General features: G+C 41.1%; 1 protein-coding gene across 1 annotated transcript in view; it reads right to left on the bottom strand.

Moving 5' to 3' along the window:
- Nucleotides 1-24,172, bottom strand: part of LRRC8C (leucine rich repeat containing 8 VRAC subunit C) — a 97,659-nt gene extending 73,487 nt beyond the window's left edge. The window contains exon 1 of the mRNA XM_056123123.1: nucleotides 23,998-24,172. The gene's annotated coding sequence lies outside the window, so the exon portion shown is untranslated. The remainder of the gene's footprint in view (nucleotides 1-23,997) is intronic.
- Between the last annotated feature and the right edge of the window lie 3,612 nt (nucleotides 24,173-27,784).

The following is a 27,784-nucleotide window of genomic DNA, read 5'->3' on the forward strand; positions in this document are numbered from 1 at the left end:
GACAATGCATGTTTTAATAAACATTTTATAGTTTACCACTTGATATGAAAAATAATGGCACACAGATTGAATTGTTCTATCGACTTCTCAGTTTTAGTAAGACATGAGGATTTCTTTAATCTTTTTTGTGCATGACTTCAGTATAAAAGTGGTAATAGTGCTGAGATATAATTATTCTCAAAATGAAGAAAGAGCTGTCTATTTTAACAATTCAATAATTCTTATATGTTCTTAATTTTCTAAATAAAACATATGAGATACCGAGAGAGGGGAAATATTTTGAACATTATGAATGTTAAACTTTTTTCTAACATCTTTTTAGATTGAATTCTAAAGACAAATGTATTCCAAATAAGACCCATTCCAGATTTTCATGAAAACATCAAACAGATTAAATAAAATTTAAGACTTAGCCTGTTTGCTGATATGATACTTATGCTGCTTATGATATCACACACATCACAATTTCTAATTCAGTTTTAATATGTCAACAGGAAGAAGTCTGGCAATAACATAAAAATTCTCTGCAAACTCAATTCTGAGACTAAAGCAATTCCATTACCAGGAATGATTACTAACAAAATGCTTACTTACAAAGTGTTCTACGAGGCCAAAGAACATTAAGGGAGACCACTGTTTTCAAGATTTGTGGTTTTCTCATATAAGGGATCCATTCTGCTCTTATTTAGATATGGCATAAGGGGGAGTTTTGAAAGCATGGTATATTTCGATTCTTTTAAATCTCAATACTGCTCCATCCTAGACTTACATTCTCCAAATTTCTATAAATACATCTACTGCTCAGTACTGATAGCATACTTTATTACCTGGCCTGAAACATTTTTTTCATATACAAAATACTTCTTTTTTGGCATTTTGGGTCGCACCTGGCGATGCACAGGGGTCACTCCTGGCTTTGCACACAGGAATTACTCTTGGTGGTGCTCAGTGGACCATATAGGAATCTGGGAATCAAACCCGGGTCGGCCACATGCAAGGCAAACACTCTACCTGCTGTACTATAGCTCAGCCCCTCATGCACAAAATATTCTAATATATGATTCTTTGTGCATGGCTGCTGTTTTGGTCTAAAGCTGTTTTCCCTTCTATGGAAGAACAGGTTTCCTGAGATTTTTGCAGAATGACTTTCATAATATTAAGCATCATTCTTCTAAGGCAAGCTACCGAGAGTATTGGATATGCCAGACACAGTAACAACAAAGTCTCCAATGGAGACGTTACTGGGCCCGCTCGAGCAAATCGACGATCAACGGGAGGGCCTTTACCTTTACCTTCTAAGTCACATGAACCCCCCTTTCATAGCCCACTCCCACACTGAAGACCATTCATAAACATGGATACCTACCTCAGGCACCCACAAAGCCCATTTTTCTTGAGGTGCAAAGGATTCTAACCTAGAGCCTCATATATGCAAGTCATGTGTGCTACCACTGAATCTTTCCCCTGTTCCCTAATGACACTTGATTAGAAAATGTAATAATCATTTTTGCAGATTCTCTTCTCAATGAAGTGATTACTGTTGTTTATATGTTTAGGATGACATGTGGTCCTCAGTCCGTAACAGCATACACCAACAGTAAAACTAAGTAAAATACTATAATTATTTCTTTGCATATTACACCTCACTACACCTCACTGAATATCTGAATCTCTACAACTCTTAAGTTTACTTATAAGCAGCCTTGTTAATTCTTAAAAATAAAAGAGTAGAAGTCATCTCTACTCTGTATTTTAACATAATACAGTGGCTTAAAGCATACACTTCAGAGTCAAGAAAGATTGAATTTTTAAACTGAACTTGTTTTAATTGTGGGAGTCCTTGCAAGCTCTGCTAAGGAGGCTTAGGGGTCTTTCCCTGCAATTCTTGGGCAACTGAGTTGGTGGGGTCAACGCAAGAGCCCTGCAATAACAGGCATTACCAGGGTGACTCTGGCAGGGCTTGGGGGCCCTTTAGTCCACACCCAATAGTGCTCAGGGGACTACAGGATGGACCCAGTGATGCTGAGGTGATTATGTAGTGCTGGAGATCAAAACTGGGTCAATAAAGCATGCACTTTAATGTTTGTGCTCTTTTTGACCCCTGAAACCGAATTATATGGCAGTCTCTTCAAATTATGCACTTAGGAAAGTGCCTGGCAGTAAGTATGAACATTTTCAACCTCATTCTATAATTAATAAAATATCAGCAGCTAGAGAAATAGCTCAAATAACTGAGCACATGCTTTGTATGCAGAAGGCCTGAGTTCAATCCCCTGGCACTATATGGTCTGCTGAGCACTGCCAAAGTAACCTTCAGCATTAAGCAAATGATTACTCCCTCAATCATAGGGTTCTACACCCATAGCCATGTTCTTTTCATACCTACTGTTCATAGAAAATACTGAAATAATCTTAAAACTCCAGCATTATTTTCAAAATAGTAATTAAAAAAAAGTTTGGTAATTTTCTCCTTGTCTCAAACTGAACTAGTTTTTCCAAATCAGCCATCTTTAATTCTATGGATGAAAGATGTCCTTTCTGTATAAAAACATGGAACTAAAACCCCATGAAAGAGCCAATATCCCTCAATCCTTGAACTAGCTCTCTAGAAATACAGAATCCTACAATGGCTAATTTGTGAGAATCCCCCATCCTCAGGGCTTACTACTGGCTCTGTGCTTAAGAGATAGCTCCTGGAGGTGGTTGGGATTGAAGCAGGGTTGACCCACATGCTAAGCAAGTACCCTGTACCATCACTCCAACTCCCACTGTATTTTAAAGAAAAAGAACTTTCCAGCACAAAAATGTCCTTCCCATTTCTGAGCTGAGACGTAGACTGAGTAGTAATCATTTTCAAACTAATCAGAGAGGGACACATGATAGCAATGCTGGCACATCAAGATATAAGGAAGCAGAGTTCTGACATTATAGACCCACATGATCATGTTCCAACCAGTATGAAAAAGGAAAAAAAATACCCTCCTGTTAAGAGCAAAGAAAAGTCAGAGATATTCTCTGACTACATCTGAACTTGACTCTTAATCATAAGTGCCAGCATTCACAATAGAGTAAGTGAAAGTGAGCCAGGTGGGGGTTGAGAAGCCATAGGGTAAACATGGTATAATTTCCGGGATACAATGACTTTAAAGATTTGGAATTTAAAATGGAAGTGTCATGTTGAAGCTAACATGTGCTTTTTAAGGTTAAGACAGAAGCGATTAAGAGAAGAGAGATAGTACAGGGGTTAAGCTGGTTGCTGTGCACGCAAGCCAACCCTGATTCAATCCCCAGCAACAATATGGTTCCCTGAGCACAGAGAGATGAGTAAGCCCTGAGGGACATCAGATGTGGCCCGAAAACAAAAAAAAAAAACCAAATTATCAAATAAAATTTGATTCTTGAAAGAGAAAGCTTCCGGTTTAACTTCAGATTCCTGAAATAAGTGAAAAATGTTTTCTGTCCTGGCAGAGGTGGGGGAAGGAATGCTTATGCACAGAATAAAAGAGCACTGATTGAGTCAGAGTGACACAGGCCCATGGGCTGACGTGCACACTCTGATGAAGAACACAGGTTCAACCCCTGTACTTCTTAGCTAGCACAGAACAACTCAGAAAGCTTACTGTTGATTATTCTTTCTTTTACAAAGTATGGGCCATGTAGAGATAATAAATAGTTCCTCTCCTTAATTCCAGACTTAAATACACATCTGCTGACCTATTATTTTAAATGAAATCTGTAATATATGTATGTCAAAATGAGTAAAGCTAAAAAAGAATTATCTATTTCACCAAATATCTTCTGTTCTCCAAATATTTCATATTTAACTCCTCTGGTTTAGCTCTTCGGAATTTTTGTTTTATTTTTTCTCTCATGTCCAAGTCTGTTCTATTGACAAAGCTTACTGGCTCAATTTTAAAAATATATCCATGAATCAGAGAGCTAGTACAGAAGGTAAGCAGCTGACCTAGATGGATTCCCTAGCACTGTATATAGTACCCTGAACACCACCAAGGGCTACTCCTGAGCACAGAGCCAGGAATAGCTCCTGTGGACTGACAGGTGTGGACTCCACTAAAATAAAATAAATCAGAATCTGGTCAATTTTATTACTTCTAGGAGCGATAGCACAGCGGTAGGGCGTTCGCCTTACAAGCGGCCAACATGGCCGACCCGAGTTCGATTCCTCCGCCCCTCTCGGAGAGCCCGGCAAGCTACCAAGAGTATTCGATATGCCAGACACAGTAACAACAAAGTCTCCAATGGAGACGTTACTGGGCCCGCTCGAGCAAATACCCTAAGAGATTTGAAAAAAATTTAAGTGTCTTCTCTTCCGAGGGGGAATATAAGATTATATTATTGTTATTTAAAAAGTCAATAGCTTTAAATTTTTGCATATGGTGAATGCCGATATAAAAACCCACATAAAAAAATTTGGAGGATGGGACCAGAGAGATAGTACAATGGATAGGGTGCTTGCCTTGCATGCAACCTAACTGGGTTCAATCCCTAGTACTCCATATGGTCCCCTGAGCCCACCAAGAGTGATTTATAGAGCCAGCAGTAAATCCCGCTGGGTGTGGCCCCCAAATAAAACATATATTTGGGGCTTTCAGTAATCTTCTAAAAGTGCCAATAATTGAAGATAACTAGTTACCTAAGGGGCTCTCTACACCACAGAGAGACTTTTAAAGCTTTGATTAGACTATAGTACTTATTTACTTAGAACCTCTAATGACTCATCATCTCACTCAGATATACAGTGGACATGACACTTTAGTAAGTCTAAACACATTCTCCTAAAATCTACAAATATACTTCGGGCTCAGTTCTCTCTACCCACACTTGCCTTCTTGCCTATCCTCCCTTATGACAGGAATATGTCTCTATCTTGGCTTGGAGTTCTCTTTTGTCAGTTGTGGATGGCTCCCTTTCCCTTTAAGGTCTTTGCCTTATGAATCATATTTTTGTTTATCTTCCCAGATATTTAAATACTTGCAAATATTTTCCTGTTTACATGTGGCTGTGGTATTCTTATCTCTGCCATAAGTAAATTTATTTGCTTACCTTACTCTCACGGTCACTCTGTCACTCAAAAATAGTGGCTGCTTTATAATCTCCTTCAGTGATAATAGGGCTGGTTTGCACTCATAACACTGAATTAAAAATGCGTAGTTTATCTCAAGGGGTTAAAACTTAACCTATGGTAGAGTGGGCACAACTCTATTTTATTTTTCAAATCTCCCAAAGACCATGTTTCTCTGAACATCTGTGGAAAGATTCAAGACTCTGTCATAAAATTCTTCTGTTATTTAAAAAGCTTTTGTTTATCCTTCAGCAGTAAGTTGTTTTTGTATCTTTTCAGAAGACATGAATCATTGTTCTTCATAGTCAGTGATTCCTTCTTCATACTAGTGGAAATACTAAATTTCTTCTTGCTCTCCTCATCTTGACTAAAATACTCCAATTCCTTTCATTTTTTCCACAGAGATTCATTTTTTCATTCCTCTAATCCTCTTTGAGATGATCTTCTGATTCTCTTCCAAGTTTTTCATCTTTCTATTTATTTGCATAGTCCTAAATTAAACTGTACTAGCGTGGCATCAAAAAATTCTTTGACTCTTCTTTACCACATCCAGTGCATGTTTTTAAAAGAAATGAATATGCTGTCTTATGAAAGAAAAATTGTGCCAAATGTGTTTGCATGATTTAAAATGCAACCTTCTCCCCAAAAGAAACTTGTGTCCTGATAATAACACTTAAGTAATTGATTCTCATGAACTTTAATGACATGAAAATTTGTTCTGGGAACTTAGTTACCACCCACACAGTTCACAAGTTGTCAACCAAGAATTCAGTGGTCTTAAATAAAATATTACTGTTTTTTGATGTTGGATCTGTTTTTCTGACCATTTTCTTTTCCCATGAAATGTCCTCACCAAAGGCAAATCTCTAAATTATCCTAACAGAAAGTTTTCCCCTTAAAGTAAGTTATAAAATGTTTATATATGTGGGGATCTGAACAATAAGTACAGTGAATAGGGTGCCTGCCTTGCATGCTGCTGGCCTGAGTTTGATCCCCGGCACCATGGAAGGTCCTCAAAGCCCCACCATGAGTAATCTCTGAGTGCAGAGCCAGGAGCAAGCCCTGAGCACAGCTGGGTATGGCCCAAAAACCAAAAGCCAAACAAGTAAAAACATTTATAGATGCTAATGACAAATTTGTTAACTTTTTTTTTTGTGTGTGTTAACTTTTTTAAAATGCAGAGATCAGTAAAGTTGTTCCTTAAAGGGAAAACCAGCAAATATTTACGCTTTGCAGTTTACATGTGGTTTTCGTTGCACAGTCTTTAAATTTAGTAATTAGGTCATATAAAAACAGGTCACAGAATCAAACTAATGGCCACAATTTGCCATTTCCATTTTGTAATGGTTCTTGGTGGTTCCATGAAGATTTGTTTGTCTTAGAAAAAAAAACAGAAGCCAGTGTAAAGAGCATCATATGACTGAAACTCAATAATGAACAACTTTGTAACTGTGTATCTCACTGTGATTACATTTAAAAAATTAATTTAAAAAATAGAAGAGCAGTTAGCAGTTTCTGGATCAAGTAAGCTCATGCCATATTGAGATCTTTTGTATTTCTCCTCCTGAGTCTTGGATTGTTTTTCTGTGTAAAAATTTTAAATGTTCTGGTTGTTATTTTTTCATTTTTGAGCCCTGGATTTGTTGTTCATCAATTTGTTATCGCTTTGTTGTTGAGATATAGCAATTTGAGCACCTTATGTCAAAATTATGAATTGCTCTCTTAAATGACTCTTATTCTATATAATTGAAACCCAAGCACAAAAATTTGTAAGTCTACAACTGTACCTCATAGTGTCTCACTAATAAAAATTTTAAAAAGTGACTCTTATTCTATCTTTTAAAAATGACTTACTATGACTTTCCATACAAGTTGACAGTGTGGAGAAGTGTTTGGGTTTAAGAACCGACTGAACTTGAAGTGTAAACAGAACTCCTTCCAAGTATGAGATTGGAGAAACATTTTGATACCCAAGACTGAATCAAGTACAGAATCCACAGTTTCTGTCCGATATTTTCAGTTTGAGAACTTCCAAGGTCAATGTTATATATTTGGCACATTCCATAAATAAGTGACTACAAAATTACTAAAAAAAATCCAAATTAAGAAACAACCAAAATTCTTTTAAAAAGAAGTATAGGGAGACAGAAACATGGCACAGAGGTAAATATACATGCCTTGTTTATGGCTAACACAAGTTCCATCCCTAGACTACCTGGTCTTCTGAACATTGCCAGGTACAGCCCTGGAAGTTTCTGAGTACCACTTATGAGGTCTGAATAATCCCTAGCACCACAAGGACCCAAAGAGCACTAGCATCCTTGGGTCCTTGCATTGAACTGCCAGTCTGGTTGGCCAAGAATTGTTGAAAGAGGCTCTCACATCTCCTGAGTACTGTTTGGGAAGACCACACAAGTGACACCCCCTCTAGTCAACACCAAAATGAAAGTTTATAATAAGTAAGTAGTACTATTAAAGAAAAAGAAAGAATTTATCTTCAATTTAGAAATGAGGCAAATAAAGGACAGTATATCAATACCAAAGAAAGGTTTAAAGTGGTTCACATAAGAATTAAGGAAAAAACATACTTTTCTTTGACTTACCTTTGACTTATGACTAACTTCTAAACTTGTTTATTTTTGTTCAGTAAAAAAGAAAATTCATACATTATGTTTCTGTGACCTTGAAAAAGAGTGACTTATTTTGTATCTAAGCCAGAAAAAATAATGTTCTATTTTCTGAGTTCCTTGATGCTCTTTCAATCAGTTTTACTTTCCTGCTAGCTTCTTGAGAGACTCTAATACGCTTATTCTATACCTAGTCAAGAAATAATAAAGTTAAACATTTAACTTTAAGATTGACTTTGCCCAAGTTTCTATTTCTGTTGTCCGTGGCCATTTGTTATTCTCTTGCTACATATGTATCTTTACAGACCAAATAGGAGATCATTCTGTACCTATTCCTTTCCTTCTGACTTCGTTTAATTTGATATCCTCAAGTTCCACCAATATGGCAGATAACTGTATGATTTCATTTTTTTTTAAAGCCAAATAGCACTCTACTGTGTAGACATACCACAATTTCTTTTTCCAGTCATCTACTGTTGGGCCCTTGGATTTTTCCCAAATCTTGGTTATTGTGTTATAAACATAGGGACACAAATGTCTTTTTGAAACAGTATTTTGGGGTCCTTGAAGAAGATGCTGAGAAGTGGAATCGCTTGGTTATATGGTAGTGTAGTTCTTTGAGAAGTGTCCATATAGCTTTCCAAAGAGGTCAAACAAACTGACATTCCCACAATGTGGGATAATGGTTCCTCTTTCTCACACTTATTTATTGTTGTTCTTTTTGTGTGTGCCTAATATGAAGCCTCATTGTTGTTTGGACTGCCTGAGCTTACCTTGGGGAAAGTAAATTGGTATGGTCCCTGGGATACTGGTGAAAGCAAGTAAGCACTCCAGTGGTAGATTAGGTGTTAGAATGATGTATGCATAAAATGACATTTGACAGTACTGTAAATTTGCTACATCAATAAAAATGGAGAGGAGGCTAACTATGAGCTGAAGGGAAATGTGAATAATCTGCTTGGTGATTTCAAGGTGACAAGTGGTGCCAGAGAGACAGTATAGTGATTAGAGTGCTTGCCTTGCATTTGACCTGGGTTTAATCCCTAGTACCACATATGATCCCACGAGCACCACCAGGAGTGATTCCTGTGCAGAAGCTGGAGTAAACTCAGAGCACTGCTGGGTATGGCATAAAAATAAATAAATAAATAAATAAATAAATAAACAATCCCAAAAAAGTGAGACAAGAGAAAGAGCTAAGGGATGTTACTGCCAGGTCTAGGTTTGACAATAAATTAAAAGAACAAACCAAAATGATGGAAACTACAATCTATTAAAGTTCTTCCAACTCTCCATCCAGGCAAAAGAATCATGCCTGAAAGAATGTTAAATATTGAAAGACATTTTCTTCTAAAACTTGCCTTTTCCAGAGGGAAAACAATACTACAAAGACTTGAATGGAGCTCACATATTCTTGGCAAAAATTAGCATGCACACGTATTATATATAAAAATGGAATATAAAAAAATCCCCTCAACTCCTCACTCCCAAAAACAGCCCTAAAGGAGGAAAAGGAAAAGCACACAAAAAGTAAATTGGGTTTATCCAAACTACTAAGGATAATAGACAAAAAAATTATGCAAATTGTTCTCTGGTAAACCTTCAGTGGAAGGCTTTCTACATTTCTCACCCAGAACTTTAATCCAAAGTGCTTTTTTTAAAAAAAATGAACTTTGCAAACAATAACTGAATTATAAATTTAGAAATTCAATTAATATTTCTGATAATAATGAACATATTTAATGATTTTAATAAATTTTATTTAAGACTATTACAAGTCTTAGTACGGGTTTATTCAAATTTAAGAGATAATGCAAAAAATTCATTTACTTAAAAATGTTGAACAAGTATATGACCCAGCAAATCTAGATCTACACATATATGTTCAAGAGAAAAATATATAAGGTCATACAAAAATTTTTGCACATGAAAGTGCCTAAGAGCAGTATGCCAGGAGACTGGAGAGAGTACAGCTAGTAAAACTGCAGAAGACCTAGGTTTGGATCGATCAGCACCTCATATGTTCCCATACCCCGAGCACTTCCAGGACTAAAGCTTGAGACCACCAGGTATGGCTCCAAGCCCTCCCTCCAAATAAATTATTTTTTAAAGAGCACTTCCTTATAGCCCCCAAGTAGAAACAACCAAAATGCCCATCAACTAATGAATGGATTATAATATGGATGATCCATATAATGCACTATTATTTGGCAATGTAAAAGAAAAATAATAAAAAGTATCAGCCACGAGGATAGCTGAAGTTATAAGTACATGCCTTGATCTCCAGGACTATATATGCCCCCCTAAAATGGTTGTGGTCTCTAAAGAAACTAACCTGCCAATATGCATGAACTTCAAATACACGATGAATGAAAGAAGCAATCACAAAAGATCAAGTTACACAGCATCATTTACATGAAAAGTACAGAACATGCAAATCTACAGACAGAATATTAGTGGGTATGTATAGCTTGGAAAGTAAAGTAGGGGCATGGTGGTGAGTAAGTTATATGAGCTCAGGCATTTCTTGGAGGTAACAAAGAATATTTTTAAATTAGATTATGGAAATTATTGTACAATTTGGTAATTACACTTAAGACAGTGAATTGTGTACTTTAAACACAAAACATTTTTAGTGTGTAAGATTTTAATAGAGCTGCTAAAGTGAATTTTAATTCATGCATAACTGCTCTATTCTCTGACAAGATGCTTATTTAATTGGGAATTACTAAATTCTTTATATGTGTCTCATAAATTAGATCATTACATAGTACTGTACTGTAGCACTGTCCTCCCGTTGTTCATCAATTTGCTCGATCGGGCACAGTAATGTCTTCATTGTGAGACTTGTTGATACTGTGTTTGGCATATTGAATACGTGCGGGCAAGATACTCTCAGTAGCTTGCCGGGCTCTCCGAGAGGGGCAGAAGAATTGAACCTAGATTGGCTGACCTGGCCATGTGCAAGAAAAACGCCCTTCCCACAGTGCTATGGTTCCAGCCCAGATCATCACATACAGTAAAAAAGTAAGCTTAGGGATCTGAGTAGCCTACTAGAATTGATACCTGATAGCCCAGGTAGGGTGCTTGCCTAGAATAAGGCTGATCTAGGTTCAATCCCTACATGCTCATATGGTCCCTTGAGCCCAATGAGAAGTGATTCCTGAGCACACAAGCACAGAGCCAGGCATAAGTACTGAGCACAGTCAGGTGTGGCCTCCCAAAGTTAAATAAAGAAAAATTTAATTTTTATAAATATATTCAATGCTTGGGTTGGAGCAATAGCGCAGTGGGTAGGGCATTTACCTTGCACACCTCGACCCGGCGAACACAAGTTCAATTCCTCCACCTTTGATTCCTCTACCCCTCTTGGAGAGCCCCGCAAGCTACCGAGAGTATCTTGCCTGCACGGCAAAGACTGGTAAGCTACCCGTGATGTATTAGATATGCCAAACACAGTAACAATAAGTCTCACAATATTACTGGACCCGCTCAAGCAAATCGATAAACAACGGGAGAACAGTGACAGTGATATTCAACTCCTATATTTTTTTTTTTTTTTGCTCTTTGGGTCACATCTGGAGATGCACAGGGGTTACTCCTGGCTCTGCACTCATGAATTACTCCTGGAGGTGCTCAGGGGACCATATGGGATACTGGGAATTGAACCCGGGTCACCTGTGAGCAAGACAAACACCCTACCTGCTGTGCTAACGCTCTAGCCCCAACTTTTTTCATCTTTTAATGACTCTTTTAATGATTATAAAGTTAAGAATTTCGGTGTAAAGTTGATTATACTTTAATAATAATTCAATATTTAATCCATGTATAATATCTATAAAAACATAATTTCCCTTATGACATTCAAATATTAAGAATACTGAATAAAATCATGACTGTCAGTCGATTTGCTCAAGCGGGCCCAGTAACGTCTCCATTGGAGACTTTGTTGTTACTGTATTTGGCATATCGAATACGTCATGGGGAGCTTGCCAGGCTCTGCCGTGCGGGCGAGATACTCTCAGTAGCTTGCCGGGCTCTCCTAGAGGGGCGGAGGAATCGAACTCGGGTCGGCTATGTTGGCTGCGTGCAAGGCAAACGCCCTACTGCTGTGCTATCGCTCCAGCCCCAAAGGTAAAGGCCCTCCTGTTGATCGTCGATTTGCTTGAGTGGGCCCAGTAACGTCTCCATTGGAGACTTTGTTGTTACTGTGTTTGGCATATCAAATACTCTCGGTAGCTTGCTGGGCTCTCCAAGAGGGGCGGAGGAATTGAACTCGGGTCGGCCATGTTGGCCGCTTGTAAGCCGAACGCCCTACCCGCTGTGCTATCGCTCCAGCCCATGACTGTCAGTCAACATATTAAAATTATGTTTATCTCCAAAACTAAAATTTAATACTTTGACTTTGCAAAATACTTTTATTTGTTGAGATAAAACCAGTTGAACTAAACAGAACATTTAGGGACAGAGTTTCATACGTCTTTAAATGTATGCCACTACACCACGCCTACCATAGCAGTACCAATATCCCTCCTCCAAAGTTCTCTGCACCTTCCACCCTTCAACCTTCTCCCCACTTTCCCACTTTGAGATAATCCCAGTTCTGTGATCAGAATCAAAGAATTTTGGTTTGATTTTGTTCCATTATATTCCACATTAGAGAAATAATTAGTCCTTCTCCTTTTGGATTATTTTTGTTTGGAATGACCTTTTCAGTTCTACCCACTGCAAATGGCAAAATTTCACCACATGACTGAGCAGTACTCCATAAAGAAATATACCACATTTTCCTTATTCACTATGGGCTGGAGTGATAGCACAGTGGGTAGGGCATTTGCCTTGCACGTGGCTGACCTGGCTTCGATTCCTCCGCCCCTCTTGGAGAGTCCGGCAAGCTACGGAGAGTATCGCCCGCACAGCAGAGCCTGGCAAGCTCCTTGTGACATATTTGATATGCCAAATACAGTAACAACAAGTCTCACAATAGAGACATTACTGGTGCCCACTCGAGCAAATAGCAAATAAATAACAGGAGGGCAGTGCTATAGTGCTTCCTTATTCACTCAACAGCCCCTGGATACCTGGGGGACATTTAACATTTTAAAAATTGTTATGCACTATTGTTTATATGATTTTTATTATATGACAAATAATGTACATCGAGGTAAAGTTACTTTTGTAAAATTATATTATAATATAAAGTAGAAATTCAGAAAAATTTTATTTCTGAGATGAATATTTCTCAATACAAAGAGTTGAACATTGTTTATGATATATTGTTCTCAGAAGGCAAAAGATATTTTATTCCTCACTTAACCCAAATGTTCTTTTTCACAGGGGCAAATCAGCTTGTGATGATTTTTGGTAAATTATAAGTTTATTTACTTACAAGAAATTACAAGTAAATAAAAGCAAACAGGCTTTTATTTCTTAGTTATTTTTATTTATTTATTTATATTATTATTAAGTACTTTTTTTTCTTTTTGGGTCACACCCAGTGATGCTCAGGGGTTACTCCTGGCTCATGCACTCAGGAATTACTCCTGGCAGTGCTCGGGGGACCATATGGGATGCTGGGAATCGAACCTGGGTTGGCCATGTTGGCTGCGTGCAGGGCAAACACCCTACCCGCTGTGCTATCGCTCGCGAGCGATAGCACAGCGGTAGGGCGTTCGCCTTACAAGCGGCCAACATGGCCGACCCGAGTTTGATTCCTCAGCCCCTCTCGGAGAGCCTGGCAAGCTACCGAGAGTATTCGATATGCCAGACACAGTAACAACAAAGTCTCCAATGGAGACGTTACTGGGCCCGCTCGAGCAAATCGACGATCAACGGGAGGGCCTTTACCTTTACCTTTACCTTACCTTATATTAGTGAAACACCATGAGGTACAGTTGTAGACTTACAAACTTTCATGCCTGGGTTTCAGTTATATAATGATCGAGTACCCATCCCTCCACCAGTGCCCATTCTCCACCACCAATGATCCCAGTAGCCCTCCCCCACCCAACACACACCATCCTCCCCACCCCACCCCGCCTTTGTGGCAGGGCATTCCCTTTTGCTCTCTCTTTCGTTTAAGGTGTTGCGGTTTAGAATCTTAATTTCTAATCACAAAGTCTGTTAGAAGCCATTTTTAACTTCTTCCTTTTTAATTCACACCTGAATTTTTCATCATTATTGCTCTAGCTAACTTTATGTATAATATTAAATGGAAATCATGAGAGAACATTATTTTTCTTATTGGACTTAAGGGGAACTAGCACCCCAAAATCAAATTTACCATTAAGCATTATGCTAGCTATAGTTATTACATTGTAAATGAAAGGGTCTTATGAGATTAATTGAGTCTTTGAGAATCTTTATCATCAATGGCTCCGGAAAATCTTAAACATGTTTGTAACTATAAAGATAATAAAGAAAAGAAAATGATAGTATATTTAAAATGTTAAGTTATAATGATAGATATTTTTTGCTATGTTAAAATTAATCTTTCAGGACTAGATCGTACAGTGGGTAAGGTGCTTGCCTTGTATATGACCAACCAGGGTTCAATTCCTGGTACCCCATCTCGTCCTGCAAGTCCACCTGGAGAAACCTCTGGGTGCAGAGCCAGGAGTAAGGCCTGAGCATAGAGAGTATAGCTCCCAAATAAAAATAATTACTTAATAAAATGGGAATGAGTATTTTTCATTTTATTAAGTAATTACTTTTATAATTACTTAATAAAGTAATAATATCAGGGACGCACTCTCATTTGCCAAGGCATCGAAAATCAGATGCGCCGGAAACGTAATGCAATTTAGAGATGACCACTGGACTAGAGCTGTGTCACTGACTGGATTCCACGGCACGCCAAAAGAACGCGTGGCCGCCCACCTATGAGATCGTCAGACTTCTTCGTCAAAACCCTGAACAAACGGTTTGAGGCTCTTCATGTTCCTGGAGTGAGCAGATGCCACTGGGCTACACTACTAGCATGTGATAGGGACGAATGGAGACGTTACTGGTGCCCACTGAGCAAATCGATGACTAACAGGATGACAAGTGATACAAGTGATACAAGTGATACTTAATAAAAATAATCTTTTATCAGTAATCACTTATTTTCTGTTAATTTATCATTGACTTTCAATCTTATTTAATGTCGAGGTGCCAGAGATTGAAAGGCTGTCAGGTGCTGCAAGGTACATGCCTAAACTCCTGGACTGTTTCTCCAGTCCTAAATGATTGGAAAGATTTCTTTTAATCCTGGGCCAACCCTCTACTCCTGGCATAAACCTTCTTCAAACGACACTTTCTTTATGAGACAGCTTTTAATTACTAATAAAACTTTTATCTGATAATGTAATTTGTGCTTTCCAAGGATTCCTCCTCACCACAGTTTCATTGAAACTGCCAAAAGCTTTAGCTTATTATTAATTATAATTTTAAAATTTCACGTCTTTTTAATGTCTAAAGGGTCTGTAAGTGACCCTACTCTTTCATTAATAATTCTGGTAACCTGGGTTCTCGCTCATTGTCCTACATTTTTTATAGGGTTTGCTAAAGTTGTTCAAATTTAGAAAGAATGCCAAATTTGACTTATTTATATTTTCTAACATTGATGTGTTCCATTTCACTATGATCTTAAATGTATTATTATTACTGGTTTTGGAGGCACACCTGGCTGTGCTCAGGGCTTACTTCTGGTTCTGTGCTCAGGAATCACTCCTAATGAAGAACGAGAGACCATCTGAGATGCAGGGGATCAAACCCATGTAAGCACCTCACCTGCCTTTATGGCCCCTAAATTTTAAGATATATTACAGATGCTCTGGAATCTGTAATCTTCCCCTGAAAAAAATACTAATCTTCCTTTGGCAGGCCTTTCACTTGGTTGTATTCAAATTCCAAACTCTGTCTTCCTTAATCGGGGCAGCAGTTAGAACACCTGCTCAGGTCTTTCAGTCTTTCAAAAGCTTTGTTGCAGACCCGGGGCATGTTATCTCCACTAATCTTTCTGGAGTCCATCAAAGGTTTGAAAGAAGTTTGCCTCCATATCCTGACATGTTTTCTTTACTAGACTCAGGACTTTCTCCTCACTTTGCAGACACTATGAAAGAAAGGAAGATTGCAGCTATTGGGTTTGAGATTGAGCTGAGAGACTGGGATACTCTACCTGGAGGAAAGCATACATCCAAGTGTAGTCAGTTCCTTTGCTCAAAGATCTACTCACTTTCAGTTGATCTCCGGGGCCGTCCAGAAATTGGGTTTTATATACTACTCAAGGTTTACAATCTGCTAGAAGATTAATTGATAGAAACCGTCCCAACCATTGGTATTTTATTTTCTGAAAGGCACTTGAAAAAATTTTTTTTTCTGTTAGATGATATCTAATGCTTAATTCAGTGTGTTATTTCAGAACATTTCCAGGCACACCACCTCCCCCACAACTCCCCTCTGCCAATTTTAAATTTAAAAGGCTTCTAATCTAAACTGATCTCATTGCACCTGCAAACAGAAAACCTCAAATCTATGACTAGTACAGTAATACTGTAAATGTCAGAAACTCAGTTTTAGGACTGACGGACTACATTCCTCAGTATACTACCAATTAAGAGCAAACTCTTTAGAATTCTAGAACTAAACATTATTAGGAGTGTATCACCATGAAGGGAAAACATCTTGCATGAGAAAACAGAACAAAAAGCCAAATATTTGTCTGTGAGTACAAACAAATATTCTCTCTGTTTCATTCTATTAGGAATGAGTCCTAGGGAGAACAGAAACAATTCTTGCCATCTTAGAGGGGTAAACTTAGAAAAACACAAATAGCTTTGCTTGAGCAGGCCCAGTAACGTCTCCATTGGAGACTTTGTTGTTACTGTGTCTGGCATATCGAATACTCTCGGTAGCTTGCCGGGCTCTCCGAGAGGGGCGGAGGAATCGAACTCGGGTCGGCCATGTTGGCCGCTTGTAAGGCGAACGCCCTACCTGCTGTGCTATCGCTCCAGCCCACAAATAGCTTTAGCTTCTAATTAAACTTCACTTATTATAATTACACAAAACAGCTATACAAATGAATTTTTAGTTAATGTCATTATAATGGAATCTCTGTTGATCTAGAAAACATGGTATTGTTGCTGGGGGTGGGGTGTGGGGTGTCTAGGTACTCAGTGTCTCAATTGAAGAGCTACATAAGAGGTGGTGACCAAAGGTTTGTTTGAAAGCAAACAGGGCTTGCAAAGACCTGAAGGAGGTACCCAAGATGATGTTAGAATGGTTGCCTGGAGAATCTTGGCAAGTTTTACTTGGCATGTCCAGGTTGTGGGACAGGATTCCTAGGGGCTACTGGCATCTCAGTTTCTCTATCTGTATGAAATACCTAGCAGGGCATAGCAGTCCCCAGCTATAGCCTGCTGAGAAGTACTGGATTTTCCCCTCCAGTACCCTCCATTATCCTTTTCTAGTCTCCCAAGTATACATAACACACACACACACACACACACACACACACACACACACACACACTTGGCTGCAGTAATTGTAGGTGCCCTATAGTGGCCACAGCCCTTACACAAGTTTCAAAACAGTCCCAAAATTAAAACCCAGAGAAAGATTTCTGAGGGTTGGAGGGCAAGGAAGAAAAAAGAACAATATGGTAAAAGAAAAAGCTGGAGGAGATTAGAATGACAATGAGTAGTTTGGGAGGAAGTGAACAGCCTAACAGCCAAAGGCAGCAATGAAGGCTCTAAGAGCTGAGGGGGGCGAGGGAGAGGGAGAGGGAGAGGGAGAGGAAGAGAGAGAGAGAGAGAGAGAGAGAGAGAGAGAGAGAGAGAGAGAGAGAACAGAGAGAGAGAGAGAGTGAGTACAGCAGGTAGGGTAGAGTTCTTGCCTTGCATGCAGCTGACCCATCCCTGACATCAATTAATTGTATCTTAAAAATCACGAGTGATCCATGAACAGAGAGGAAAGAGGAAGCTCTGAGCACTGCCAGCCCCTGTCCTGTCCCCCCCCCCACACACACAAAAAAGCAAAGAAAGACTTGTCCCAGAAGCTCTCCAGATCTTATCAGAAGCCCAGGATTATATTCCCTAGGAAATCAGGGAAAGGAACAAAGCACGAAAACATGAAGAATAACTTCAGAGGCCCCTCCTCTCCAAATATCTACTTATTATGACATGGAATCTCTTTGATAGGTCACATGTTCCTCATTTGTGGGGGGGGGGGGGGTGGAAGGGTAGGGCTGGGACACACACAGTGATGTTCAGGCTTACTCCTGGCTCCACACTCAGGGATTACTCCTGGAAAGATGGGGGGACCTACGGGGTGCTGGGTATCCAACCCAGGTTGGTCATGTGCAAGGCAAGTGTCCACTCTTTCTCTGAGCCCACTGTATTTAATATTTATAAATAAGTGTCTTTAAAATATAAATACCCTAATAAAGACAGTTTTATAGTTATGAAAAATTAACCAGGCATAAGGATGAATGGCTAATACAGCCTTCTCAGCATAACAGAAATTAATAACGAATGCTGAGCATTTGAAGCTTGGGGACTACTTCCCACCAGATAATAAAAGGATGCATGTTCAGGTGGTTTTGAACTTTAGCAAGAAGTCCAGGAATTTTGTCAATGTGAGATCTGGTCAGTTAGAAGTCTTAGGGTTTTTACATACATATTTTAGTTTAAGAGCCAATAAAGTAGCTTTTCCCCACTCTACAGAAGCCTGTGCTCTCTTGAACAAGTAACTCTTTCTCTTCCCTTGAATTTCCTTAAATAAATTTCTCTCAATAAAACCATTTGCTTCACTGAAAAGAAGAGGCAATGAAGCATGCTTTTTCATATGAATAAAAATAAAAACAACCCCAACCATGCAATCTAATCCTAGAGGATCTGATAAAGTATCATATGCATGCACATAAATTTTTTATGTCTGTTGGTTCCATATGGTCTTTGAGTCTATATCGTAGACTATAACATTATATGGTTATAACGTATTACAATCATTTAGCATTATAGTTCTTAATTGCTCCCCTATTAATAATCCCTGTTCTTAATAGAGGAGAAATATTTCTTCAACCAAAAGTTGATCAAAAACTTAAATGATGGGGCTGGAACGATAGCACAGCGGGTAGGGTGTTTGCCTTGCACGTGGCCGACCCAGGTTTGATTCCCAGCATCCCATACATCCCATATGGTCCCCTGAGTACTGCCAGTAGTGATTCCTGAGTGCAGAGCCAGGAGTAACCTCTGAGCATCGCTGGGTGTGACCCAAAAAGAAAAAAAAAACCTAAATAATGGCTTGTAGACTGCCTAAAGGCCACAATACATAAATTTTGTTAAATATAGTGTGTCTGCAGTATCCGAATTTATGTAAAACAGGTTCTGGTAAGGAGAATACTTTTAAATAAATCCAAAAGTTGAGAAATGCTTGTCTATGAAATCCCTCATGCTAACTATATTTGAAAAAGACACACTTTTTGAAATTTTTCCAAACTCTCTGTTCTACCTTCCCATTCTACAAGATAACTTTTGTCCTGCATCCTTAGAAGGGTTCTTTAAAGAACATACAGTTCTCCTGGATTCCTTTGATTCTAAATACTTTGTCCTCTGGAACACTTTCAGTTCCTTCTCTAAGCTTTAAAACCTCCTTGAATCAATTCAGAATTGATTTTTGAATCTTGCCAGTTCTCCCTTTTCTCTTCCGAACTTTCTTGTTTTCTGAACTCATTACCATTACCAACGGCCATTCACAGTTGGATACACTTTACACTATAAACCCATATTTAAAAGGAAACTCTTCTATACCAGAAAATGATTTAAAATTCACTCCCCAAGTTTGTGACTGTATGTCACACTTCTAGGTGGAGGGTCTGGGTTCTTTTTTGTTTCATGAATAACACTGGGAAAGAGTTCAGTCATTCTCTAGCTACCCAGGACATTTTTACTACAGCTCTGCCAAACTACATAGAGCAAAATTCTGACATTACCCTCTTGCAAATAGGAACATATGAATGTTCCAGGCTACCCTACTCTCTCTTCCCTTGCCCATTTTCGATTGCCCTTCCTCTCCCCATAGCCTTTCTTCTATAGCCCAGGAAGTACCAATATCCAGCAGGCTTCATCACGCAGTATTACAGTTGTCCTTCATTTATTTTTCCTATTTCTTTTTATATTTTCCACCTCTATTCTTGTGGTGAGACAACATGTCTTTTTTTCCTGTGCTCTCATGAAGGTCACTTCTGATTGTATACTCCACGTTGTATAATGATCAGTCCTATTCTCAACTAAAGGCGTCTAGAATCGTCTTTGCTTATTATCTCGCCCTTGGCTCTAAGGCAGATATTTTCTCTTAGGTAAATCCCATTCTTAATTAAAAAAAACCCATCTGGACCATAACTCCCTCTAAAGAGCCAACTGATTCAAATACTATTGATGTGCTCAATGTATTTGCAAACTAACGAGGTATATCCTATTACCATGGGAGCAATTTATTAATGAAATACAGCTTTCAGACAAGGTACATAGTGGCTAAGGCTTTGTTTAAGAACTGTGCCTTCCAATTTATATAATACCAGTTGAATTTTCTGAGAGTTAATGACCAAATTAAAAACAAAGAGTTGTTAGGAGATGCCTCTAACAAGCATGAAACAGAGACAAGTGATTTCCTAGTTATTTTAAGACTCTCAGAATATCTGATTAATATTTCATTCAGGAATTAGAAACCATATATCTTTTGTCTAAACAATGACTATAAAAAACATAAAAACATGTCTGATCTCAAAATGTTTATAGATTTCCATAGAATAATTATTTGAGCAAATATCTAAAAAGTATAACTGTTTAAATAAATTAAAAGTAAATGTAGCATTAGGGATGTTTCCATGTTATCAGAATTGAATATGACAAAGAATGTAAAAGTGAAAGGTGTACAGCTCAGGTAGGAAGTAACATTTTGAGTGGGCCTTGAAGCAGATACAGAATTTCAGATACAGAATACAGAGACTTGGTCAAAGGTGAAGAGTGCGGTGGGGAGATACTGGGATTGTCATGGTGCCTTGAGTGATAAGGAAGGTCTAGAAATAAGGAGAGGCAGAAAACAGGAAAGGATGTTTGCCAAAAAATACAAATTCCAATCCACTGAAATAGGGTTAGCAAAGTTCTGAAAGATATGCTGAGTGGAGCAAAGGAAGAACTACATAGGGTGAGTAAATAATTTGAAGTCAAGACTACAAAAAGGAGGATGTGATTCAAAAGTTAAAGATGTCAAAACACTGGATTAGGCTTTTGCCTGGCTGTACAGAGGGTGAATCATTGATCACACTGACGAATCACTACATGTATCTAAAATACACATCGAGTGAAGTACAGCAGAAATTTCAATCAATACTGGGATACAGGGATTTTGATCCTTACCATTTGCTGACTGTTACTGAGCACTTGACAGGAGCTGTCCTTTATATGTGTTTTTACATTTAGTCTGCACACCCATCCTGCTATCTAGGCTTGCAAACCCCATTATGCATTAGGATATTGGGGTGCTGAGTTTCTGTAACATGAATTTGCTTATACTCCGACTGCACAGGGGAGCCAGGATTCAGAAACAGCAATTCTTATGAAAAAGAAAAGCACTTTATCATATAGCTATTGAGATTATATTTTCTGATTTACATTTTAAAGGAAATTAAGAAGATTCAAGGATACTTCAATACTAAAGTCATCCTGTTGGTTGCAATTTGCTTTCATTAGTGACCCAGGGCAGGATATATAGCACTCCAAGGATTAAATAAAAAATCTTGAGAGTATGAATAAATGTAAGACATCCATTAGGTCAAGCTCTAAATCAGTCCTTTAATAGACATCAGTAGCAAAAACATGGATTTGGGAAAGAGATGTCTTTGATTCCAAATTTGTATCCTCATTTATAGTAATTATATGGAAAACCCAGGACAAGTGGCTTTACTTCCTTGATTTCAGTTTTCTCATAGTCATTAAGGTACATCAAGACAAAGTTATATAGAGAAAACAACGATTTTGGAAAATGGAAAAGGTATTTAAGGCTAATAAAACTTGGTCTGGTTTAGGTATTAATATTACTGTATAGTCTTGTGACAAATTACAAACTGTAAAGTAGATGACACCATCTACCTTAAGGGTTTTTTGTAAGAATATGACATTCTGTGAGTCTATAGCACCGTGCCATGTTAAATCACTGATATTTAACAAAAGAATTTGTCTCCAACCCCATTTCCTCTTATACTTGGCTTTACTATTGTGTTATTATAACTTAAAAACATTACAGACTATTAAAAAAATGACAACAATTTGGTAAACCTGTTTTCTTTTACTACCTTGTTTTAAATATTTATTTACTTACATTGTGTGTTTTAGAAATTGTGTGTGGTTCCAGCCCCCAGCCCCCAGAAGTCCCCCCCACCATACATACACACAACAAAGTACTCCATCACTGAGGTACAGTCCCAGCTTTTATTCCTTTTTATCATTTTAAATGTAGGAGTTGCAAGCACAATTTTTTAAAATTCCTGAACCTTTAGAAATTAAGATTGCTGATTTCATGTTTTTTTTAAAGCACAAACTTCGTAAATTAAAAAGCATATTTCACTAATCAAGTGCTGAATCTGAAATAAGAGAAAAAAAGTTGGTACCATTAAGAAAGGCTTTGTTAATTTTATTATTGAGAAATGTCTAGGCATACTTTGGAGCACTGCTATCACCATGGGTTTGGAGTGCCCCAGTCAATCTATGAAGTGACCCATACAAACATCTTCCTTGCAAAACTACTCCCCCATCTCTGAAAAGAAACAAACTGTCCTCAAGACAGGACTTACCAAACTGAAACGAATTAGGGTCACACCCTAGGTCTTCCCCACTAAAGCAAATCTCGGTTAATTTACAAAAACCGTCTAAGTTAGCTATACACCTCTAATCTGTGAATTCACACATTGAAGCATGCTTTCTGACTTTCAGCTCACTTTGGGGGACATACACATAATTCAAAAATAAAAATGCATAAATGTATAAAGCTGATCGGCTCTGGCCATCTGACAGTACGGTGCCAAGCAAAAGGGTGCCAGATACGCAGAGTCAAGGCATTTTAATGACCTGTGCGCAAAGAAGCCTTGTGCCCTATATAAGTCAACACAATCCCGCGATGTGGCTGCTGATGAAAGCCATGCTTCTTTACAAAACTGAGAGGCTGGAGGCTCCAGTGACAAACAACTGCCATTTCCTTTACCCATTTCTCCCCCGAACTTAACTGTGTTAAATAGGGTCATTCACGCCCGCCACCCCACGCCCCACTCCTGATGATGGATGGGGTCGAATTTGTCCATTTCAGAAGCATGGCAACTTGAAAGCGCATCCTAACTGGTTTGCTGTAGTTTCTAATGCTTGGGGAATCTAAAAGCTAGCGAAGTTTGGCCCTGAGGCGGAAATACCCCTCCTGATGCCGGTGGTCGCTTGAAGCTGGGTACCGCACACGGAGTGCCACGCACGGGGGTGCACATCACCGGTTTGGGTGGAGGATGGAGAAAAGGGATGGGTGTCCACACGCACACCCAGAGGTCCCTGAGCTGTGAACTCCATCCCCAGCTGCCCCGTGCTGGACACCAACTGGACTCGGAACGATCGATGGGCGAACCTGGCTTGGGGTTGAAGGCAGAGCAGTGCTGGTCTCCATTGCCGGCCTAGACACCTGGTTTCTGGGGCCCACCGTCTCCCTACTCTCCTCCAACCTCTGAGCAAACACCGCGCCCTCGTTCCCTGCGGGGACCTCCAAATTCCTCTCCCTCCTTCTCCAAAGTGCTAACTTCGGGGGGGGGGGGGGGGTGGTGGCTCTAGGCTGCCAAGGGGGGAAGCGCAGACCAGAAGGGGCAGGCCTTAGGGTCGCCAGGAATCAAAAGGTAGAACCAGCTTCGCCCCCGGCCCTAGTCGGGTTTTCTCTGTGTCTCCCCCACCCCCACTCCACCCCACCTCCCTCCCCGACTCTGCAGAACCTGCCGCGGCCACGCTGCGCTGGGCGCGGTGCGCCGGGCTGGGGTCCTCGGCGGGAAAGCCAGGGCTACTAGCGTGGGTTGGGTGGGGTGTAGGAGGTGGCGGGCTCTGAAACCCCGGAAGGCTCCGAGGTTACCCCACGCGGGCCCGGAGACCTGGTTCCGCCAGCCCGAGGCGCGGGGACGCGAGCGCGGCGCGGCGAGTGAGGGCTCCAGCGCACCTAGCGGACCGAGCCAGGCGCTCGGCGGCGGCCGGCCGCGCTCCATCCCTCGGCGATCCCCGCCCTTACCTCCGGGCGCGTGGAGGCGAGCTGGGGAGCGGCGAGCTGGGTCTCGGTGGGGCTCAGCGGCGGCCGGCGGCAGCGGGGTCGCTGGCGGGGCCGCAGCGCATGGCTCGTCGCGCCCGGAGCAGTGCGGCCGCGGCCACGGCGGCGCCTTCCTCCGTGTCCTCTTCGCGGGCTCCGAGGCGGGTCCTGTTCGCGGGCTCCGAGGCGGGACGCAGCTAACGCCCCAGCCCCGCAGCCCTCCCCCCCGGCCGCCCACTCCGCCTCCCCGGCCGCGGTCGGAGCCGCCTCCAGCGCCGCCCCGCGCGCAGCCGGGCCAGCGGCAGCCAGCGCCGCCCAGCGCCCGGGCCCGGGGTGGCCACCACCGCCGCCGCCGTCGCCGCCGCCGCCACTGCCGCGCCCGCCCGCCCCGCCACTGCTGCCCGCTGTGACGCAGGCCGCCGCGCCCGGGAACTTCCTCCGCTGCACAGAGCCCCCAGCGCCCGGCCCGCGAGGTCCCCGGCCTGGCGCCTTTCTTCGGGACTTGGGGTGGGGGTGGAGGGGACCTGCTGAAAACGCTTGCCGAACGGGCCTGGGATGCGCGCTCCCGGTGGCCCCTGCGGGCCGCACCCGCTGCCCCTGCTCCCCAGCTCCCCTAGACCTTAACAATGCGCGGAAAACGGAGGCTTCTCGGGTGCAACGCCTGCGCGGCCGCTGCGCCTCCTCCCCGGGTAAGTCAGGGGGAAATCTAAGACCCCGAAAATGGCCCTCCTGGGCTCGCCTAGGAACGACCCGGGCAGGATGGACTGGATCCCGCTTCAGGCTCCCCACCCCCACCCCACCCAGAGAACTTCGTAAGGGAAAGGGAGTGGGTGGGATTTGTGGAAAGCTGTGGGGGAACTGAGTAGGACAAAGCAAACCCCATTTTCTCTGGGCCATAGAGGTCCGTGGCACCTGAGACTCGGTTCCCAGACCCCTCCCGGCCGGCGGGATCCCAGACCTCAGCCGCGCAGGTTGCGGGGGGGGGGGGGGGGGGGGGGGGACGGTTTGCAATGCGCTGCCTGCTGCTGAGCTCCGTGGCTAAGCATGTACATCAAAACTACCTGTTGTTTTAAGACTGTTGAGACGAGGGAGACTGTGGGCATCTCCTTATTGATTGATCAGAATCTGGCTTTGCTTTTCCCGAGGCCCCCACCAGATTGCTGGACCCCCCCCTTCCTAAAAATGGACAACTCCGTGAGGGACCTGCACAATGGGAAAATGTGCAAACCAAATGACAGAGGAATGTGGGGTGCACCTTTTCAATACTGTTTAAGCTTAGAGCATCAGAAATTAAATTATTGATCAGTGCAATTGATCAGAATAGACAAAGCGTTCATTGACAGCTAACTAGTGAGTTTAACACCACCAATCTTGAGAAAGTAACACCTCCTTTGACCCTCTGTTTTCAAGTCAATATGAAAAGGAATTTCATCTAAAAGTCATTCTCTAGGGCTTTTAATCAAGTGTTCTACTTGCCTGGCAAACTACTCCATATTTTCCAGGATATTTTCCACAACTGTAGACCCTGCTTAGGCTTTGTGATGACTGACAACAGCCTTAAGTACTCTGCATTAAGACAGAACTCTAGGATAGGTAGATCCTTCCCTAGGCAACAGGTGGAAATTTTTCTGGAGAGTTTCTAGAGAAAAAGAGACTATCAATGCGTTAGCAATATATGGGAGCAACTTGTAAGCCCCTAGGACTATCTGATATAGCTCCAGCTCTTCAGTACTTAATCTGGATTTAAGCTCTCAAGAGTGTCAAGGGGCAAGTAGGCATTTGCCTTGCACGCAGCAGAGCTAGGTTCGATTCCAGCCATACCATATTGTCCCCCAAGCCCCACAAGAGTGATCCCTGAGCACAGGTAGGAGTAAGTCCTGAGCACCACCAAATGTGACACTCTCCCCACACAAAAGAAAAAATACCAAGGGCACAAATGCGCCTTAAGAGGACTTTGTGTGTGTGCTTTCTAAATACACATAGTATATGTTTCATATCCAGAAATGCATAGGCATCTTTTAAATACCCACTCCCATTCAGCATCAAGGAACTAACTTTATCCTCTGGACTTACGCCAGAGGATATAAAGGCCCCAATACTTGCATACGTGTAGGAAGGCCACTGTTCCATTCCCCCCTCCCCACCCACTCATTATTGGTAATATACTTATCTATTGGTAATATATTGGTGTGTAGATCAATACTATAAGTGTTGTGTGCATTGGAAAATGTGTTTAAAGCAGCAAGAACAGTGCCAGGAATTTTGTACTAGTTAAATTGTGCTTACTATTCTGCATTGCATTGAAAGTGAAATAAACAACTATGAAGAGGAAAGCAACAAGAATTTAGAGATGGGATCTGATCCCTGCCCTTCCATCCAGTTGTTTAAATGCAATACTTGGGTCATCTCTGTGACTATTGTCTAATAAGATAAACTGGAAAGCTCTACTGTGTTGACAGGTGATTCACATGCACACACAAGTCTGAGGAAGGCACTAGTCTCAAAACCCATTATACTGCTTAGTTCTCCTTTTCTTATTTTGTGACATGTAAAACTTAATAAACCTAGTCACCTAACTAAAGTTAACTTGACTGAAAGCCTCAATACATTCACACATAGTAAGCCCTTGATTAAAAGCACCAGAGTGAGCAGGTCTTCAAGACTCCAAAAAGTATACAGCTCCTCCTCTGACACTGAGCACTCACAGCTCAGAAGAGAAGGAATATGGCTTGCACACAAATCAGAATAAGCCTTGCTGAACTTCACATGGTTGGTGTTCAGAGAAAGCAGAGAGGTCCTGTGAGCAAGGTGAACTGGGAATGCAAAGCCAATGGTTTGTTCTTTCTCTTAACAGCCAATTCTTTTGGCCAGAGTTTGATTGTCAGATGGACTTCCACCAGACTCTTCATGGAATGGTTGACTCTAGGCAGCAGAAGTAGGTCTTTCTCGCCAATGCAAGAAAGGAATTTGGAACCCTACAGATCTGTATCCACTCTCTAACTATGTGACCTCCTTGAGTTACTTAACCTTTGCTCATCTGACCATTGGGACATCAATGCCTGTAAAAATCCTTCATGTGCGTGGAGCTATGTAAATCCCCCTCACTCTCGCAGGGATTACACATGAACGTATGTTTTCAGGCTCTTGGGGCAGGTCTCTCTGTGTTCGGTGCTCCCGGGACGGCTGTTGACTTGGAAGAATGAAGGAAGAATGAGGGCCAAGCTGGTTGCTGATTTAGTTTCCATTTATTCAATCTCTCGTCTCTCCCAGCTCTCTCCAACCCCTCCCCCGCCCCATGTCTATCTCTAACTGCGCAATTTCTTCCCACTGTATCCGTCTTCTCTATCTCGCTTCTGTCTCTCCTTCTCTTCTCTCCTTCTCCTTCAATCAGTCCAATCCCTTTCTCCCCGCAGCTGCTTTTTTTTATCCTCTCACCCCGCCACCCCAACCATGCCTCCCCATGGGAAGCTTGATCAGAAATGTTTTTCCAGTCTCCCCAAACACCGGTAGCCCACAAGGGTGAAACAGCTCTTAAGGTGTGTTTCTCCTCTCCTTAGACCTGCAACTTAATTAACATCTTTAATTCTACTTCCTAATATTTACCATTCTGTACGGACACAGTAGTAGCACTTTTAGGCTATAGTGTCTCTCCTGGGGACATCTTCCCTATGGACTCAGACTACAGTGCTCAGACTGGATCAATCATTCCTAACCCCAGAAGGTCCAAATCTAGTTTTCACTTTTCGGATCATGACAGAATTTTTCCATGACC

Source organism: Sorex fumeus, unplaced genomic scaffold (assembly GCF_029834395.1).
Source record: "Sorex fumeus unplaced genomic scaffold, SorFum_2.1 ptg000047l, whole genome shotgun sequence".
NCBI lineage: Eukaryota > Metazoa > Chordata > Mammalia > Eulipotyphla > Soricidae > Sorex > Sorex fumeus.